This window comes from Perissodus microlepis, chromosome 14 (genome assembly GCF_051167445.1).
Source record: "Perissodus microlepis isolate ML-2025 ecotype Zambia chromosome 14, ASM5116744v1, whole genome shotgun sequence".
Lineage (NCBI taxonomy): Eukaryota > Metazoa > Chordata > Actinopteri > Cichliformes > Cichlidae > Perissodus > Perissodus microlepis.
Genome location: NC_140474.1, coordinates 6,854,502 through 6,870,350, shown reverse-complemented (window position 1 = coordinate 6,870,350; position 15,849 = coordinate 6,854,502).

Sequence of the window (15,849 nt, the reverse complement as noted above, 5' to 3'; positions counted from 1 at the left end):
CAGGGGAGAGCGAGCTGTGAGTGTGAAACAGTCATCTGCTGTGCGTATGGGCATGAGTAAACAGCATAATCATCTTTGAGGTAGTAATTATGTGTTCCAGCGTTGGCTGGGCGGTGGAGGCAGCGGCGGCGGGCCCACCCTGCTTTAGACAGCAGGTGCAGCTCACCATCTGACAGCTGACTCTAATGGAAGGTGTGAGCCAGTCCACCCAAGGCTGGGTCAACCCAGTCAGGGCTTTAGATGGCCACGGCCAAAGCCAACAAACCAGCAAATCTCTGACACAGCGAGCGAGGGAAAACAACATGGAGGAGGTGGTGAAGATGTCTGATGAAGGACAGAGGCCACACCTCTGTTTTTGCTCAGAAGAGTTGGACAGTCCTAACCTTTATTTAAAAAACATTCCAACAGACTTTAAATTGCTTATTTTGGCATTACAAGGTACTTATTTTGGTTAAGGAATTATTTTTGCCCAGCATAAGTCATTTTCACAAATTACCTTTAAAATCATGACAAATTTCTCCAGAAATTGCCTAAATCTGCCCTTTCACACACGTAGCATACAACAAAACATTATCTGTGTCTGATACATTCTCACTTATTGGAAATACTGCTAGATAGGCAAGGTGTTTTGCCCACATAGAGCATTCAGGATGTAGGATATGATGCACATCAGCACACATGTGCTCGCTGTAAAGTCTCAGCACAATTATCTGCTCCGTTCACAAGTCTGTGTAATATCTGGTCCAAGTGATCTCATGTGCAGCTCCTTCAGGCAATGTCTAGAAGATTTCAGGGGTGCAGTACATGTATGAAAGTGACTTAAACATAACCAGATCCTGATGACTACAGACCATCAGAACCTTTTTTAGCTGGATCACTTTTAAACATTAAATAAATGTAATTGGCAGAAGAAGGGTTTATCACAAAAGCACATTAGGGTTTATTACAGCCAAAAGCTTGTTTCTTTATTTGCTTATATAGCGATTTGAAGTAGTTATACACAATTTATTAACCAATAATAACCATAATGTGTTGAACCTTATAAACCTTTTTGAAGTCAATGTTATTAGCTAGAGCTATCCGCTTTTCTTTTTTTTTTTCCCCTCATCTTTTTTCCACAAATGATTAATTTTCCTTCAGGCAGGTATTCAGCTCACTAATGACAGCCTCTCTCTCTCAGGGTCAGCCACTGGTTGGAGATGGAGACAGAGACTCCTGATGTTGAGGGGGGGGAAACGGGGTGATTGGACACAGTCGCATGTGAAAGGCCAGTGAGCGGCTAGTCCACAGGGAGCACGGTCCACACACAAAGGGCCATGGAGGGCCTCGATGGGGGCGGGTGGGGCAACCAAGGAGGAGAGGCCACGCTGGGAACCAAAGCTGACAGCACAGACACTTCTCATGCACTGAGGGTTCGGCTGTCTCTGGCCCCCTGGGGTATACACTCACTTGTCTGTACGGAGCTGCCAGCTCCACGCTGTTGAGCCACAGCAGCTCCAGATAGCTGCTCACTGAGCGCAGAAGCAGCAGAAACATTAAGCACACAAAGCAGCTCTGACCTCTGGCCCACATTTAACTGATATGTGGCTTGTTTCCTGGCTCACATCAGCGTTTATTCCAAATACCAATAGATTACAACACATTTAGCCAATTTCCGATTACTTTTTAATGAGCATACAGCCACTGTAGTTTACACTTTATGCAATCAAGTTTCCCGAGCCTGACCGAGGTTGAAAAGGTAGGGAAATGGCACGTGACTGTCTTACAAAGGTTTTGAGCTCTAAATCTGCAGGCTGGGACTGTTTGGAGTTGGTACATTCAGCATGTTGTCCTTTGCTGTGAGGATAATAAGCTTCCAAGCACTGTCAACAGAGTGTTTATGACCTGCAAAGCAGCAGTGTGTTGTGTTGACTCTGTCAGCAGGGGCCTGAGGGACGCCTGTCGCCCAGTGCTATTAAAAGGCACTTTCAGATAACAGAAGAAACATCCCCTGTTTGAGCCAGTCAGGGTTTATTGGTTGGTCAGTGGGACAAAATACCAAAGCCTAATTGTTAGGCCTTAGATCTGACACCACAATTTACATAATTTACTTGAAAACAGATGTTGTAAATTTAGAGTGCAACCCTATGAAAAGTCCTGTGTTGCTCTAAGTAGAAGACAGACATGTTTGTCCTAAGCAGCGAGCATAAGGACATTTATTTTAAACTTTTTATGAGACAGGGAAAACTGTCCGGGTGAAGAAATATATACGAGAGTGAGAAAAATCACAATATTTTACAAGATAGACTCAATGGATTTCCCCTCAGAGAGCCATATATCTCATGTCTTTGACAGGTGTGTGCGATGAGTGTATATATGTGTACACTGTGTCTCTCAGAAGGTTTGGGTATGAGCTACAGTTGTGTGTGTGTGTTCGTGGATGTGTAAAAGACAAGGGTGAAAGAGAAATTTGAAGGCAGCCCTCTCCATCTGTTTTCTGCATCACTGTGGTGGGATCACATTATCCATCGTGGGCTCTCTGGGAATTTCATCAGTCTGTAACATCTCACTTATTCACACATCTCTCTGGGCTTTACCATGTAGAGAAACCCAGAGTCCCCCCTGACACTGCGCTGACCCTGCACATCCTTTACAGCTTTCTCCCGTCTGATATCATGGCTCTGTGAGAAGCACGCGGGACGTAAAAATATCTGACTCCAGGTTGTAACGCTGTCCCTGTTTTGCCTAAGTTGTCCACAATCCATCAAATATATTCATTCACATAAACATGACTACTGCCAACACAAATGGCAGAAACACAAAGGTTATTTTTATACTTAAATATGATATGACAGTAACAGAATATTTTGCATGAGCTGTCTACGAAGTGTTTACAAAGTCCCCATTTTCAGAGGCTCAAAAGTAATTGAGTAATTGTTGTTAAGGCTTCAAAGTAAACCCTTTGCAGTTAATGACTGCCTGAAGTCTGGAACCCATGAACATCACCAAATGCTGTGTTTCATCCCTGAGATGCTCTGCTGGGCCTTTGCTGCAGTTTCCTTTGGTTGCTGCATGTTTGCAAGTCGTTTTGCTTCAGTTTTATCTTCAGCAAATAAAAAGACTCCTCTGCTCTATAGGGTTGACATCAAGTGACAGACTTGGTCTTTTTGCCTTGAGAAGCTCGGGAGTTGCTTTTGCGGTATGCTTTGGATCATTAGGCCATTTGCACTGTGAAGTGCAGTCCAATCAGTTTTGTAGAATCTGTTTTTTATATCTTAGTGTAATGTGATTGCTGATAGTAGCGACTACATCATTAATTATTACAACAAAAAAAAAAAGAATACATTTACATGGCGTAGCTCACATTTTGAAAATTGCTATTAGGTATATGGAATATGCTTGGTGTCTAGTTTGGTCAGTTTTCTTATGTAAAAACAAAAGGTCAGATTTCCACACATTTTTACAAACAGTGTGTCTGTAAAGATGTCACTAGTGTTTCTTGGTTATCCGTAGAAAAAAAAAAGAGTTTTTGAGACTAAATAGTTCCACTCGCACTTATTTATTTACATTGTTTTATGAGCGTCTCACACTGTGAAATGATTAGCATCTGCAAAAGATATCCAGTGTCTACCCATGTAAAGTCATTAAAGCATCCCTCCTTCCATCCATGCCTACGCTCACGTCTACTGAGCTCTGTCAGCCAAAGACGGATGTTCCGGTCTCATCTGCAGCTTTCAAATCAGCACTGATGTGCCGTTGTCATGATAAAGCATTCTTGACTTGGTAGTGGGTATTTGGGGAATAGTGCAGCAGGAAGAGGCTGAAGTGAAATATCATCCCAGTTTAACGTTGAAGTTTCCTCCAGTCCCACAGGCTCATGGTGACCTTGTGATTTATGATGCAGTTCTGGAGGAGCGGATCAGAATACGACTGCTCCATAGCTGCACAAACACGTGTATACCAGACTCATTTAACTCTCATACATAGTCACTGGTTATCTTGATCTGCACTGAGATCAGAGAAAAAAAAGAGAGAGAGGGTAACCGCATTTTCTTCTCTTGCTTCTGTCCGTGTAAAAATGCAATGCTTGTTGCGGGTAACTGGCTTTTCCAGCTCATTCCAAATGCCATGAAGTGATGTAGAAAATGAGCTAGATGAAGAGGATTAGGACCTGAGCCTGCAAGTGCTTATCATCTCCCATAGCGCTCTAGTGTAGCCATGGAAACAGGAAGTGAGAGGCAAGCTTCCAAGATGGCCACCAGCTTGTGAATGGGTGCATTCCTCAACGGCAGGGTGTCTACAGCAAGGAGGAGGGGCTGCAAGTGTGTTTACTTCAAAAAGGGACTACATAAATAGTAACTGCTGCTGTTTAAAGGACTTCCTGTCACTACTTATTGCATATAAGAGCAGTTAAATAAACGATCAGTTTCCCATTGGGGCTGCCTCGTCTTTACTGTAGTGGGGTCTGCAGTGGGTTCAATCCGGGATCCTGGCGTGTGGATTTTAAAGCCCCAGACTGGAGTCATGGAGCTGTTACAGGTCACCACACTCTCTTTCACTCACACCCCGCCTGGTCATATAACCATCAGGCACACACTCTCAGCCTGAATTCCACATTCAGCATGCTTTTTCTCTGCCAAGTGACTTCTTTGCTGACTTTTCTATGAGAACTCTATTGCTTTGTTATGTGAGGAGCGCATCTGGTGCAAGGGTTCAACAAACTGTTATGATCTGAGGTTATTTCTTTGGAGAAATAACCAAGAATCAAACAATTTAGACAAAAATTGTTAATTAGATAAAAAGAAATGTTTTTGTTCTTTAGGACAACAGTGACAATGAGGTCTTTTTTTTCTTATACATGATTTTTTTTGTCCCACATACCTGTCAGTTATATAATGTGAGGCTTTTCTGTCACTCACAATCCTAGATTACAAGACTGTTGTCTGAAGTAATACCTCAGCAGAGGGCCTGCCACCTTGGTGCAAGTAACCTTGTATTTTATTGGTTCCTCTGTCTTGTTGTCTCTCTGCAAATGCTACTAGACTTATTTTCATGATTTTCTTGATATGAGGCATAGACAAAGGGACAAGTTTATGTGTGTGTAATACAAAACTATCATAGAAGAATGGACTTGGACTTGTTTTTAATATAGTTTTATGTGTTCACCTGACAATGTGTGATGTTAAATTACTGCCATCCTTGCCAGGACACCTTTTGAAAGGAGGTGACCTGGCCAGGATAATTATCTAGTATAGCAGTTGCTTAATTTTAAATCTAATATTACATAAAATATTTGATAAGATATTTTGAATTCAAGTGCTCAGAAAGTTCTTAAAGATTAATAACTGACAACATGCCTTCTTAATTCATAGAGTAAGGATTGCTGGGTGCCAGTGTGCAGAAAGGCTTTACAAGGACCTCAGTTCAGTTTTACCACAGGCCATTTCCTGCATGTCTGCTCTACTCTATTGTCCAAAATAAAGGCTAAATGCCCCCATATAAATGTTTAGTAGTTCAAGGCTTTCCATTAGAGGCTTGATCATCATCAAAAAAATAAAAAGAAATCTGAACCTTTGTCCCACATACTACATACATAAACAGGTGGAAATGAATATTTCTATATCATATAATGAATAAAGAAATTTTTCACTGTTTATAAGCTCTCAGAGACAGGAACAGAGGGGTAAACACAGATGGGTGACAAATTAGTATTTTTTATTCAGTTCACTTATCGCATTATAAATAAGGGTGCTGTTTAGAGTGATCTCTTACAACCTGATGGGAGTGGTTTCTTGCCATGGACCTATCCACATGACCTGAGTGGTCACTGAATTGTCTGATAAGCATGAAATATGTGAATTGTTTGCTATGATGTGTTTTGCAGCCTCCACATTTCAAACCACTTGACCTACTAAGGGAGATTTTGTTACATCTCATTAAAACAATACTACCTTTTGGAACAATTTTGCTTCATCCCTTCAGTGTACTACTTGAAGACTTGAAGAATCAATGCCAAACTACATTTAAGCTGCTCTGAAGGAACATGTTGGCCTTTTTTTCTCTTTAACTTGTCACCTGTCTGTAAGCTGCACATTGTAGATGTCACTGTGCAAATATGCAAGTATCTACCAAGTGGCATTGTTAAGAAGGAAACCATCCATCAAGTTGTCAACATGAATTCCTGAGTGTGGAGCACATTTGTCAACTTTAAGTGGAGCACATGCCCAAAATATTTGGATATTTAAACTTACCTCATCGTGGCCTTTGGAGAGGACCGGCATTCCCACCAGTGCTAAAATAAACCACAAACAGAGCACTTGGGTATCACTGGAAGCCTTGAGTGGTATTCTCTAGAGGATATTTTACTATGCCTTCATGCTTGTTTGTTTTCAGGATATGAGCAGAGATAAAGAGCCTGGCGTTTTACAAACAGAATGGAGGCTGAAAACAGGATGTCAGGGTGTGATAGAGCGTCCGCTGCCCTCATTGTTTGTTTTTTTCTTTGCTTGCCTCTTCTGATAAAACAGCGCCCTCATCCAAGGAGAAGTATTAAAAAAATTTTGTGCATCACACTGGTCAAACATCACCAACCAGGAAGATACCATCTGCCATGTGTTTGCATTCGCAGAAGTGGAGCTTCACAGCCCACAGCAGGGGCCAGGCGCACAATCACTGCAGAATATCACCAGATAATCACTGTGGAGCCTCAGGAAAACGTACCGAGCGTAAACAAATAAAGTATGTGTACATAGCTGCCCGTTTTCAGATTTACTGTAGATCTGTTTAGTGTGTTTGTGTATATATGTAACTGTATAGATGCATGTTCTGTCTCTCCAACCACATTGCAGTGATGACCCCTATCTAATCAGTGACACAGGAGTTTTTGTTGGGTTCAATTAAATCCCAGAGGAGTGACGTTTAAACAAAACAGAATGGGCTGTGGGGAAATCTCAGGCAGATGTGGAGTAAAGACACTGATGTCTTCATAATGATATCTGTATTTTTTACAACGCTTGCCCACCTCCTTCTTTCTCTCTCCCTCATGCCAGTTAAACAAGCTAGATCCGTGAACAATGTGCTCCATGCTGCATGCTTCTCTTCCCTCTTCCCTGCTCCATAAATTGCAGTTCCCGGGGGACAGCTGGAGAGACAGTACAACTGGGAGCCAGATAAAGCTGTCTGAAAAGGCTCCAGCTTCGAGTTAGGCATGCTGAACAAAAGTCCATCAACCATAAAGTTAAATGAATTTATATTTTCTCCACCACATTTGGTTTGTCTGCACTCTAGATGGTGACAGTCATTGCGTTATGGCCGAGCAAGTTTGCAGCTGTGCATGTGGTCTCTTGATCAGGGCAATGAAAGGCAGTTTACAGCCTTTTAAAAGGTATTAAAAACCTCTCTCTAAAGAGGCATATACTTCATGGCGTGTGTGTTCCCACAATTAATGTCTGAGCGCAGCATGAGACCGCTGGACATCCTTCCTCATTTTGCCTCCTTGCCCTAAAGGACTGAAGCCACTGCTGAGTTGCAGGCTGATGATGTAAATGACACACTGAATAATGCCATTGGAGAGTGGTGTGAAACTGCGTGCACCTCCATCTTCCAGCACCACTATATCATGAGCGTGCTTCTTTTTCTATGTCTTTGCTATGTGATTGCAATCAAGAAGCAATCACATAGTCACCCGAAGAAAAGGTGTATGCGGATGTTTAAACAGATCAAATATTATGACAAAGAAGACAAGGTGAGGCATTTTGTTTTGTTTTGAATATCAGGGAAAGCTGAGCATCTGGGACAAATTGGTTAAAAGAGAGAAAGGGCAGGTTGAAGCTGTCAGGGACACGGTTAGGAACAGTCAGGCAGCTCAAGTTTACTTCACAATTAGTGCTAGACAGTTTGGGATCAGGAGGAGAAGAACTCAGCAGACCACCAACTGCTGCTACAGGTGCAGTATCACACCAACTTTTTCAAATGGTTTTATAATGACTAACTCATCCCAGGTGCTTCTGATTGGATACACTTGCAGGGTCAGGGCAACAGAGTAGCACAGCCAAGATGACCCTGACCTCTCAGAGAATCATATTCTCCAGCAAGACTGTGACAATAAGTTTCAGCTGACGTTACTGCGTGTAGTTAAATCAACAGCCTTGAGCTCCTCCACCCAGCTGACTATTGTTCTGATTTAACATTATCGAATGAAGAGAACATATCTCCACGGTGCTTGCCTCGCTTCATTGGCTCCCTGTACATTTTAGAATCAAATATAAAATTTTATTGGTGACCTATAAAGCGCTGAATGGACAGGCCCCAGGGTATCTGTCAGGCCTACTGCAGCCTTATATGCCCCCTAGAGCTCTTAGATCGGTGATCTTTTGCTCTTGGCCGCACCAAGGTCGAGGTGTGTTCTTAGAGGTGTGTTTGCAGTTGTGGCGCCGAAATTGCGGAATTATTTGCCTCTCCACATTAGACAGGCTCCTACCCTCAATCTTTTTAAATCTTATCTTAAAACACATCTCTACTCACTGGCTTTTAATACTGCATGAGAGTTATTTACTTATTTATTTGTTATTTGCTATTTGGCATTGATGTTAATTGATATTGTTATTTTATTGTGTGTTATTTCATTGTGTAATTTGTATGTTTGTACAGCACTTTAGTTAACACCACTGTTGTAATTAAAAGTTGCTATATAAATAAATAAATTAAAATAAAATAAATGTATTCTGACTTAAAAAACAAAACAAAACTCTCCTGTGGATTGAAGTCAGGTTTTGTAAGGTCTCAGATGAAAAGACTTTGACTATGTCTAAGATTAACAATGTTTAAAAAAAAAAACCTATATAAATGCTACAACCAAGCTCATAGAGGACTCATTTTTATGTTATTCTTTGATTCTTTTCTTTTGTTTATTTCATGATGATGATGATGAATATATGTGAAAAGTAGATAAAACAATGAGGATCTTTTGTAAGTAATTTAAATGCCATGGTGCAGCCAGGGGAGTTGCTGGCTGTTACTTTTCTCTGAAAAATATGCTACTTGAAGCTCGAAAGCGTTATATGGCTTTAATGATGCTTTTATGAAGTTACTCATGTCATGTGCACTAGTGCACCACCACACCATCACAGATGCTCTCTTTTTAACCTTCTTGGATTATTGAATTGAGTAGTCTTTTAGAGTGATGAACGCTGGATGTTCAGTGTTGTGTTCAGCCACATTACCCTCGTTATTTCTTGTTTTGCTCTTTTATTATATAGCAATGTTAACTACATTTTAAAGGGTATTGCGGTGTATTTAGAAATGGGTTAAAAAATCTTACCTATGTGAAACAGTCTTAATGCTCTTAGCAGCTCATACTTGTAAATAGGTGTAACTGGTTAAATGAAAAAAAAAAAAACCACACCTAAGCAACTATTTTTGGTCTAATTTTGCCCTTTTTGGAACTGTATCTGAAGGAATTGTTTTTTATATTTAATAGTTTTTAAAACTTGGTGCCTTATACAAACTCCTCGTCGTGTTTATTTTCTTTACTGCTCATGGTGAGCTTGCATACACATATTTGCTTTAATAAAGGACTTGCTTGCCACTGAATGGCCTGTTTATCAGCATGTGGCTGTCAGGGAAATTTATGAGATAATGAGATTTTAGATTTTTTCTTAATGAAATTCTTTGGCTGCAGAGGATATTAGCTGTGGTGGATCAACCTTTAAAGACTTTTTTTTCTTTCTTTTTTTTTACCTCTTTCAACAAGAGGCAAAGGCAGGCCAGTTTTCATTTTGAGGGTAAACTAAATCCACTGCATGTCTACTGCACTGTAGTGAATGCACACAGATTAGTTTCCAGCTTGATTCAGAATTGCCATTTTGATTGTGAGGAATGCTGGAATTACATATTGATGGAGTTTATCTCTTCTGTGCATATAAGGGCCAGCCTCCGAGGCCCCCGTCCAGCCATCAGCTCATTAAGCCCGGGGAGTTCACACCTCTTGCCATGTTGGGCCCAGCTGTGTCCCTTCAGTGTCCAAGCTGGCTCAGTGTTCAGGAAAGGCTGCCAGCTTCACAGGCACAAAACAGGCCAGGCCCTCTGATCTCTGCTAGAAATGCTATAAATCACAGCGTGGAGGTGATGGTCCAAAGTGCTCATTAAAATGGGCCATAATAAATATGGAGGGAATGAAAGGCTCTCTCTACCTGTCAGCCTGGGACAGTTAATGAGGGGAGGCTGTTAGACGTTACTAATGACTGATGATTAGGAAAACGGTGGAAGGTGTGTTAACAAACATTTAACTACAGATTGGCAGTCGTAAATGTTTCACGGCTAAAATGGGCACCACAGAAGGACCTTGTCTGAAGTGTTTAATCCAATTCAGCTTGACTCAAACAGATTTTAGCATCACATAGTGTCGCTATGCTTTTAAATGTCAGTGAAAGTTAATGTTTTAACACTATTTTAGCTCGTCTTTTTATCAGCAAGAGTCCCACTAACACATGAAAGTTGGTGTAAAGGTGGAAGGGGTTGTTGGAAGTCATTGCCTTCTTTTAGAAAAGTGAAATAGCATACCTGAGGGGGCACTTACTTTACGGGTGCTTTTGTAGTTTTGATAGGACTTTTTTTTAAGATGACAATTCATTCTCTCTAGTCATTGATCAGGTAATCACTGCATTTAAAATAAAAGTTCTCGTTGAAAATCATGGAAGAAGCTCACTTAATATATTTTGGAGAGTTTTGCAACTTTGCAACTTGAATCAGTGATAACTTCACTAAGAAAGTGTCATCATTCATCATTTTAATAAAGTAAGAGTAAAGTAAAAGTGCCAAAATTGTGGATTTTCCAGCTTCTCTCAATGGTGTGGTTTTCTGAATCACGTCAGTATGAAATTTATACCTTTAAGGTTTGGGATTAATCGTCAAAAGAATAAGTGTAAAGTCTTGGGCTCTCAAAACTATAGTGACTCATATTTATTACTTTTTCCTATTTTAAATAATAAAAAAAGTTTAACTAATCAACTTTCATGAGTCATGGTACAAAGCAGATAACACAACTTTGTATATATAAATATATCCAATATATTTATATGTATAAAGTATAATTTTTTAAAATCTCAGAACTGCATCGGAATGTGATCCATAGCCACATTCCTTCCAGAGCTCAGGAACAAGACACACACAATCAGACAAACATGCTCATATTCATTACTAGCACTGGCCAGCTGCAGAAAAGCTAATATTGGGCTTGGTGGTTGGGTTTGTGCAGGGTGGATTAGAAAGCACCATCCTGTGAAAGAGCTCTCTTATCGCCTTGCAGACTGAACCCCCTGCTGCAGGTCACCATTCAGCATCAATCCAAAGACAGCTTTCACTATGCAGCCAGGTGGATGCAACATAACTCAGGAGTCAGCCAGGGTAGTCTGATGTGTTTACCTTCCAGATAGCCAAGATTTAATATTTCAAAGCACAGCTGACATCTTTCTGGATGATGTGTGCTCATGTTGATAAAAAAATAAAGGGGAAGATTGTCATAGTGTTGCTCTTTATGTTTGGAAAAACAATGAATCAAGTTTAGTTGATGCTGACATAAAAATGTATAACCTCAGCGAGTTACAAATGAGCTCATTTCAGCTGAAGCTGTCGTCGTCTTCTTCTTCTTCTTCTAGGACTTTCTCTTGCTTTGCAAAAATAAAGACATGAGCACTGTTTTCTATGTTGAAAATAAAATAGAAGGAAAATAAGGAATCTAATGAAGAAAAAGAGACGTGCAGGCCTGACTGGATTAGAGAGGGCCTGTTTTTCCTCTCCATGTCAATGCACTCCTTGACCAGGACAGACAGATAGTGACGGCCTGCCAGTTGGTTTTCATTACATCTTCTGCATTTCAGACCTACTCAAAAAAAGAGAAAAAGAAAAACGGTATCCATCCCCTCTTCCCGCCCCCTCTCATGTGAACACACTTTTCCCTCTGAGGGAAAGGTACAAATTGTTCCTGAAAGTGAAAAAAAATTGCCAGAGGGGACTTTTTTCAATGTATTTTTCTAATATCCTCTTCAGACTTGAAGTCTCCCCCTGCCTGTCTTTTTTCTTTTAAGTAAAACCCCGTCATGTACCCCATGGGGGCTCCAGTGGAATGCTGCTTCAATATAAGATCTGTAACTTTGCATTCACCCCAATGCATGGCTACGTGTGTCCAAATGGGTTTCCATATGGGGGGAGGAGGAAGGCGACTGGAGGGAGGGGGAAAATTTCAGTCAGTGATATGGGAACAAGGTGAAACTGTGCTTTGTTTGTTGCCCTCTGCGCATACCATGACAAAATTGGAACAGCAATAAAATAAGGCACAGATGTGCATTACTGGCTCAGACTTCAATTGTCCGCAAGCTGGATGGAGGCCTGGTCAAATAGTATTAAAAGTTGGATGGTCTGACTCCCTTTCTCCCCCCACTCTCCCCCCTAAAGGCTTGTTATCTCTCCAACATGCTGTGCTGCCTGGATGCCAGCATAGCACACCGATAACCACAACCAGAACATCTCCCCTCATAGGTCTCCTCACCCTCTTCTTCTTGAGTCACGCCATGCTACACCTACGGGAGCGGTGCACTTCAAAGAGAATAAACTCGCACACACATCAGAGCCACAGCAGGCTGATTTTCAGCGGATAAGACAACTCCTGTCTGTTCTTCGGGAAGCATTGCCCTTTGACCTTCTGGCTTTAACTCTGACAAACTGAACTGTTCATTATTCCAATCAATCAGAAATTCCTTCCTGAGTTCGCCTTCCTGTTTTAGATCACTGAGAATTAGCTGCATCATTTGAAGCTGCAGGAAAATCAAAAACATGCAAAGCAACATGGAGGAAACACACCGACATTTGAGCAGCAAATATGCCATGCAGAGAAAAATAACAATGGATGAATCTTAAATCAGCTTTAAACACATCAGCAAAAAGCACCAGAGGCCTTGAAGATGTTTTTGTATATATATTATAGTTATAAAACTCCTCCTGTAGCTATGAAAGATGTTCTGCCAAACTTCACTTCTGCTCTTCATACTGAATACGATGCCAGCTGTCAAGGCTTGGGCTGAAAGGTTTTCCATTTGCTGGGCCATATTGTCAATAAAAACCATTGTGATAGGCCTTCCATCTGCTTTGTTTCTACGTAAGAAAATGCAACACAGTCCATGGACCTATAAATCTTGGATGATTATCACCACAAACCCTGGCTTTCCAAATGTTCTGATTTGTTGGATGTATAGGCGCACATTTAGATGCAGTCTTTTATGAACCCCAGCTAACGCTCTAACTGCACATTTAAACAGCGTAAGGCCAGAAACTAAATCCATATATCCTTTTATTATAAAATAAAAATTAGAAATAAAAGATATCATGCAAAGACTTAGCCTGACTTAACCTACAGATGTTTATTTTTTTATTCTAAACTTGTTCCTGGTCACTTATCCCTTTTTTGATTTGCCAGTATTTTCATCTTTGTTTTTACCTCATGATGATTCTTTGTTTGTGTGTTTTTGTGTGAAAAAAAATTGTCAGGAAGAGAAAGGGAAAAGCAAAAGACAAAGTAAGTGGGCAATTATTCTGCATCTTTAGCCAAGCAGAGGAGGGACAAGTATTGGAACTGTTTTAAAGCGAGCAGCCTGCTGATTTTTCCAGATAGCATATCTGCTTCTTTAACTCTGCCATGAAGGGTTTGTAGGGGACCCAGAGCCTTCAGCAAGCATCAGTCTGTTGATGCAAAGCAGACCAATTACTATCCCCGCCCCCCCTCCAAATTGCAGAAGATATTGCCTGCTCAGCCTTACGCTGAGTTTGACTCTGCATCACAAGACCACTATGTACATGCTGGACTCTTATCTGCTGTAGCAGAAAAGCCAAAGATAGGGATAAAGAGCTGCAGAACTACTAGGATGGGAAACAGGATCGCTTAAATGACACACAGACAAGTAATCTCTACACTAATCACTCTAATTAGTTCACTCAAAGCCAGGCTCGGTCAGAGTTTTAGCCTTAAGGCATCCTTTTCGTTTAATCTTTAGCAGTTAGCTCTATTAGCGAGGGGGGAAAAGAAGAAGAAAAGAAAATCAAGTAGTATGTGAACACAGCTGATAATGATTATTAAAACATGAATTACCATTAAAAAATAATCCCCCTCCCTTTCTTCCTGTTAAAAGGGTTTTTTTCCTCCTCACTGTTGTCAAAGCGCTTGCTCATAGGAGGTCATATGATTGGTGCTAAAACTAAATTTTGAAATAGACAAAAACTTCAAGAGTTTTAAAGCAGAGTGAACAATTTATATGGCAACCAATTAGCTTCTATAATTGTGGCAGCTCACAAAGCTTCATGCATCTTTAACGTTGAGATTTATAATGAATATTCAAGGCCCAGCCCACTTCATTGGCCAAACAGTGAAGAAGCAGCAAGTAGATCGTGGAAAATATAACAGGACTTCAAAGCTCAATGAGAAAAAAAGAGTCACTGCATGATTCACAAATGGTATGCCTATCCAGTCGTAGTGGTGTTGGTATATTTTAGACTCCACCCTCAGCTTAAAAACAAGTTCTGCCACCCGCCATGATGCAGATGGTGAAACCCTTCTTTCTGTGTAAAGGTAAGTTTAAAATAAGGGGGTGGGAAATCAGGCAGATGACAACCCACTAACCAGTCAACAGTTGAATCAAAGGTGTATCAGAGTAAACTGGCATGTAATCATGCCAGTGGACCGATGCATAACAGCTATGTGGACATTAACATCCAGTGAAAGAAGACTGCTGGTGCTAACATTGCTAATAAGTGCTACTGCTTTCAGCAGCATCTGATGAATCATTATCATAGAGTTAAATTAACTTCTGCTTGGCATCACTGTCCTACAGCATGACCCAGTTTCTGCAAATCTTTAGCTGTTAGGTAACCTAACCAAAAATTTGCTGCTGTGCGTTAACGAAAAAATATCTACGCTTTGGTCTCATCTCTCCAAAGGTCATTGTTCCAGAAGTCTTGTGATTTGCTCATTGCTCGTCTCTGCAAACACGTTGTGCTGCCATGTTCTTTTTAGAGAGAAGAGGCTTTCTCAAGACTTGTCCAGTCTTTTTTATATCTTCACTGTCTGAGATTGTTTGGACATCTGCAGAGGACGGATAGTCGATACATTAGACAAAGGATGTTGACGGTGGAGCTGCCAGGCGGGAGGAAAATAGGAAAACCACAAAGATTATTCATGGATGTAATAAAAAAAAAGAACACATAGAGGGTTGATGGGACAGGAGAGGATGTTATGGATAGGGTATGGACAAGATCTGCTGTGGCAACCCCTAAAAGAGGGAGATGAAAGAAGAAGAAGAGGAAGAATGTTATCATGAACTTTAACACTTAACATGCTAACTGAGCCCTGTAGAGTATGAGAATCAGACCTTGAGTAATTTGTAATTTCTCAGAGCACTGCACAGTCTGATCTTGGGGAGAATTTGATAGGACATCCACTCCTGGGAAGGATGTACTTGAAAATGAAAATTTTGGATTCTACGTGACTATAAATGCAAAACTAAATGTTTGATAATGTAACAAAAACTCAAAGTTTACTTGAGCTGTAGCAGCAGAAGCTGATTTGTGTGATGTGCCTTTCAGCTGTTATTATGACCACATGGAGGAGCTTGTAGCATGAAACAGATAGTGCAGTAACTGCTGCTTCGTGTTGTAGCCTGCAATTCTGTAGGAACAGTAAGATGCATCCAGTTCAATCTAGCTGTATAGCTTTAGTGCGGATTGTTAAATTTCATAGCGTGATGGTTCCTTAACAGATCTGAAAATTAACTAAGAGACTTCAGAAGCTCCACATGCAGTTGTAATCTACTCTCAAAGAGCAGTTAA